Consider the following 6000-nt stretch of genomic DNA (forward strand, 5'->3'; position numbering starts at 1 on the left):
CTAAGCATCCCCATCAGGTAGTTTTATTATTATTATTATTATTTATTTGGGTTTTCTTTATTTCTTTTATTTTATTGGTTTATTGATTTATTTATAATTTTTATGATCATGTCTATGTGTAAGTTATAGTTTTTAAAATGTTATGATTTTTAATTTAAGAAAGGAGTATTAGTGATAGTATATTTGTTTGATTCTATTATTGTTTTTAATATTTTGGTTTAAAAGGTGTTATTTAATTTTTTATTTAAAAGGTGTTATCCATAGAATATTATGGATTTACTATTCGCCAATCACTTTCAAAGTTGGCAGTCAATTTTAAGGCTAGTTTCAATACTTTACTTGTAATAGTAGTGATTGTTAAAAAATTGTATTAATATTACTAACACTATTTGATTTGTCAATTAATTTTAAAGTTTTTTGTCAACAACATTATGAAAATTATTAATGCCATTAGCAATTAAATTAAATTTATTACACCAATTAAATTTAATTAACTTACATAATTAAAGTTTAATAAATATAATCTATGAAATAGATATATCAATAAAGCTAGTCTGATGTTTTTAACAACACTATCGTTTACATATTCATTTATAAGGAAGTAAGAAAATAGAGGAAAATAGACGTGAATGGGAGGTAATTATCAAAGGCACCAAGCAAGTGTTCACTTGTCTTATTGGTGGTTGTGTGGGGATCTTGAGTCGATCTAAACAACTTTACATTGTTTGATAGGAGAGAATTGGATTCTTTGTTGAGAATTGATTAACTAGGTATTTTAGTTAACATAGCAACTTTAATTCACTATTTAGAGGTACCATGGTGAAATCTCATGGTAGCATCCATGAGCATTCCTTTAGTCTGGGAGACTTGGCTATGTATTTGACCACGAACGGGCCTATAAATAAATGCAAAAGACTTTTTATGACTCAAAAAGAAAAAATTATTCGCAAAAAGTGAAAAAGGTTGCAAAGTGTACATTTGATGATATGATTATTTCCTTCCACACAGGTTTAGTGCATATTTATTTCTCCTCTCATAGTTGTTTTTGACCATTTGTCAATATTAAACTATCTCACTTGACCAAAAGATTTTCATCTTTTACATTCTACTTGCACATAATTTGATTCTAAATGTGTTGATTTCTACATTATTGTATGTCAAGATACAATGGAGGAGAAGGATTGGTGTCATACATATATTTCATAATTACAGTTAAGTTAATCAAATAAAATATATGATACATGAAAAAAAATTAAAAATAAAAACATAATTGTACATGTGAATTTTTGTACCTTCTAAGCAAATAATTTTCAATTTTTACATCACATTGTTCAATCCACATTCTTTGGAAAAGTTATGAGCTTGCACCATGCTACATGGGGATCCATCTAAGCTAAGACAAGGGAGTCAATCTCACGAATATTCTTTGCAATTTTATTATATGTAGGTTCTAATGCTTGACAATGCCCACACCACAGTGGATATATCTACTAAGAACAAAAGATTCTCAAACAAAGAAATATAGATTGATTGGTGCTTCTGCAAAAAGACACCTCTGCCTCATAAGAAGAACGTCCTGACATCCTTAACCAATTAAACCTAAAAATATATAAATATTTCTAAAAATTTAATAAATAAACTATATGAATATAATTGATTCATGTATCAATTATACCTTACATTTTTTGCCCTAATTTTTAACTATAAAATATCGTATACTTATTGCGGACTTTGAGATCAGAAATTTGGCCTAATTATTCCCTCTTTGGTCCCTTCTTTGCTTGCAGGGTTGTCCCTTTTCAACTCGCCGGAAAAAATCACGCCCATATACCAAGTGCTCAATGCCCCCAACTAATCCCACAATTTCAGAACAAAGGGGACTGAAATCCGTAACTGGGAGCTTAACCATCTAATCAAATTCAGGTTCTTTCATTCCCTAATTGCCCAATCAAATTAATGATTTATTTGGGTTCTGCAGGTTCTCTCATTTCAGTTCGGTAGGTTATTTTCATCGCTCTATTAGGGTGGGCCTTCTGCATGAATTCACATTTCTATACTCAGAACCCTAGGTTGCAAGTTCCAAGATCTTTCCTTGATTTCGATTCCCTGGTACATCATGAAGTTGATAGTTTTTTTTTGTTTTTTGCAGTCGAAAAAATGCCTTCTTTAATATTAGTAAAGAAGGTACAATTACACAGTTTTATTTCAGGATATAATATCAAACTTAGCAACAAACCCCCCCCCCCCCCCCCACCAAAAAAAAAAAACAAACAAACAAAAAAAACATAAACAAACCGTTGTGCTATCATCCACTGAAAGTTCATCCAATGTTCAAAAGAGCTTAGTTACAAAAAGACAAAGTAGAAATAAAGTATCTAAGAGGTAGGAATAGTGTCAAAGTCAAATATGGAGTCTCGGTTGTATACAACATAATGTATGACTCCAGGGGATGCTGAAATGCCTCTTTTGGAGAGTAAGTTAGCGATGAGGTTCTACTCCCTGTATATATGATTAAAATCAATGTGCTGAAATGCACTTATCAGGTTACGAATGCGCTTCATCCAATAGGTTAGAAGATGAGGTTGGAAACATGACAATCCCTTTATCCAATCAATGCATCCTTTAGAGTCCCCGAAAATATATAGATTGGAAATGTTGAGCTAATTAGAAGTGAATAGAAACCCCCATAATGCAATGATTTCCAATCTGTTGTTCAAACCAGAACCACCCTCCTGTTATCACTCAGATTTTCCTTGAAGTTGTTAGAAGAAGGAAAGGGGTCCGAGGTAACCACAAACCAATCTTTTAAGTACAAAATCTAGCCAATTTGTACTCAGAGAGGGCTCTCTCTTTATGATTTAGCTTTGTTTATGAGATATTAGGCTAGTTATGAAAGCTAGGGGGGTTTTGATTTTGTTTGGTGGTAGAATTCAGGAGCAGATGGATAGAACAAGGTACTTTAGGCCATTGGGCTATGGAGTCAACTGGATGATGGCTTAACTGGATCAGGTTGATTTAACAAAGGAGAAAAATCACAGGGAGATAGCTAAACAAAAGACAAATGATTGCTTAAAATGGGTGAAATGGTCTTGAACAGGGAGGAAGGGCAATTAAGAATCCTTCAACAAAGTCCAAGATGAGGGAAAGTGGGTGCTCATTAAAAAAAAGCAATTAAGTATTCTTTGTTAAATGGTCACAGTGATAAACTATGAAAGCAGGGAGCAATTAAGAATTCCCTACCTATAATAGCTTGGAAGAAAACATTAAGAAAATAAATGATTTTAAAGACAGAATGTAGTAAAGCTCTTTCTGAAATATAACTTTTCGTTTATCATTCAGATATGAAACACATATGAATATTTATTAAACTAGAAAACTATAAAGACGTCAGATATAGAATACTTATTTGTTTCTCGTTTGACACAGGTATCCTGTAAAAGTCCTTTGCTTTATTACTTTGTTCTAGCCAGCCATACAAAAAGGTGTTCAACAGGACTTCAATTCCAAAAGTAAATTGTCTATAGAAATGTCTAAGAATCCACCCTTAATACTTCGAATGAGAAAGTATTTATACAAATTGTTACATCAAAATATCTCTTAACTAAGAGAGATATATTCTAGGGAAACTAAAGAATATAGAGACAGATGGCCTCGAATGTAGAAACAGAATGTGAACTGATTATTGTTGTCCCTGTTTTTGTTGAAGGAGCTGGAGGTAGGTCCTATGAGTGCACATCTCGTTGTCGTGATAGTAACTCTGTGTTGGACATCTGATTTTATCTTTTTACTTACACTCTTTCCCTTGTATATGATACTCTTTACCTGTTCACCATTGTTCACCCTTTTTACCAGACTTTATTGTGGTAAGTTTTTCTTTTTAGCTTACTTTAGTCATGGTAATTTATAGGATGTTAGTCATGTTGGTCCACCAATCATCTTTTGGTATTCTTGTCCTTCTCAGCTTCCTGTAGATTTCATCTGCTTCAGTATATTTCACAAAATTGAGTTGTACTGGGAATAGGTGCTTCACTTCATGTTCAATTTCAAAAATGTTCTCCAAGCCATCATAGAGAACTTTCCCTGTGGGCAATGTGTTATAGCTCCAAATCTCACTCTTATGGTTTGTGATGCTGCACTTATGGCCTAGGGCAACCCCTCCTTCCAGACCTGGTCCAAAAATTTAAAAAACAGTGTTTTATTCCCTGTACGCGACTTTGCCCTGTGTTAAACGCGTGTACACGCGGGTCTGTCATACCCAACCCGCGTGTATCTATTAAAACACTTAAAAAAATATAATTTCCTCTTTTTCGGGCGGTGATCGCGGGTTTACCTGCTGGATCACCTGTTAGTGCCCGTGGCCCAACTGTTCCCAACCAACTCCTAACTAAAAAACTACTTTGGAGAGGGTATAAAAAGACATCAAAGGGAAGGCCAAAGGGAGAGAGAAAGGAGAGCAAGATTATTATGCTGAGATTTTTCCCTTAGACCAGGTCTGAAGTCCTTGGTGCATCCTGCACTTCCCCCATTTTGCATAGGAAACCCTTGTTTCCATGTGTATTGGTGATCATTCATCCTTGACATCATCATTGAGTAAGACTTGGAAGGAGCTCTTGTTGAAGGCTGGAGGCTGGAACGAATCCGGGAGGAAGCTTGCTTGGAGCCTGCTGAAGGTGTTCAGGTGATATCTTTCCGATATATGTACTTTATTTGCCTTTATATATAAAGAAACACGTCTTTGTTCCCGAATAATCTTTCTTTATGCTTATGAGATTCTTGTGTTGAATTCTTGTGAAAGTAGTTACTTAAAGATTATTTATAACTAACTTTATAGCATAAAGATGATTTATACATAAACTTCTATACATGTACTGTTGATTTCTTTGATTTGTTTGTCTTGCAGGTCAGAGAAAGAAGAAGGGAACTCCAAGAAGGGTTTGCACCCTAACGGTCTTCTCGGACGTAGGACCTTAGGTATGTACCCTAAAACATTAGAATTTGCTTAAAAGTTAAAAAGATGGCTGTATGTGTGTGTTTCTTTGTATAAGCAATTTTCAGTCTGGTAGAGTCTCAGCCCAAAGGACTCTAGGGGTACTTTCCCTTCAACCAGAATTGGCGACTCCGCTGGGGACAACATTCTTGTTGTTCCTAGTTTGGGTAGTCCTCAAGCCAATCTAGGCTCAGTGCCTCTGTTTGTTGGTTCTGACTGTTTGATATTTTCTTGAACTCCAAGCTGTTCCAGTTTTTCAGTTTGTGTTTTTTATTTTTCTTGAAACACTTCATATACGCACTTTTTCTGGATTACAGAAGCGTATATACGCAAGTTGCACTAAGTAAACCCGCGTATACGCAGGTTTCCTTAGTTACAGTCGCGTGTACACGCATTCTGCAAATAATTGCAGGCGCGTATATCACATAATTTTCAAGATTTATAATTTTTCTTTTTGGCTGAATGTCTGTCTGGTGGTTTGGGTCAGTTTAAAGCAGTCAATTCCCAGTGACAGTTCTCTGTTTAACAGGGGGCATCTTGTTTCGAACTCTCTCTAGGAGTGCTAGTCTTGTTTTTCGTTGATTGCAAGCGTCATTGATTTTTGACACACAAGGTTTCTGTTTAAGAATCTTGATTGCTCTGTTTCGGCAGAGTGGGAAGATTGTCTTAAAATCTTTGTGTCCATTTTGTTTTCATGACATTTGTGTTTGCTTAACGAAATCATTTTTATGACCATTTGCTCCTTCGTTTCGGGAAAGTTGTTTGTTACCATTTCCTTGAAACTTGTCTTTTGATTTCTTGGACTTTCATTGCTGCTTTTGATTGTCAAAAGCGACTTCGAACACATTTTATTTTTGTTGAGTTCTCATCATTTCATTGGTGTCAATTCACAAAAGTGTTTGGTTGCTTGTTTATCAATCATTGGTGTCAGTATTTTTGAGAGTTTTTCCTTTGAAAAAGACTTTTTGGTTTGATTGAAAGAAAATCTTTTGAAAGTTTTTGAGTTTCGCTTT

Source organism: Pinus tabuliformis, chromosome X, assembly GCF_031772625.1.
Source record: "Pinus tabuliformis cultivar Carrire ecotype Pingquan chromosome X, CPIR1, whole genome shotgun sequence".
NCBI lineage: Eukaryota > Viridiplantae > Streptophyta > Pinopsida > Pinales > Pinaceae > Pinus > Pinus tabuliformis.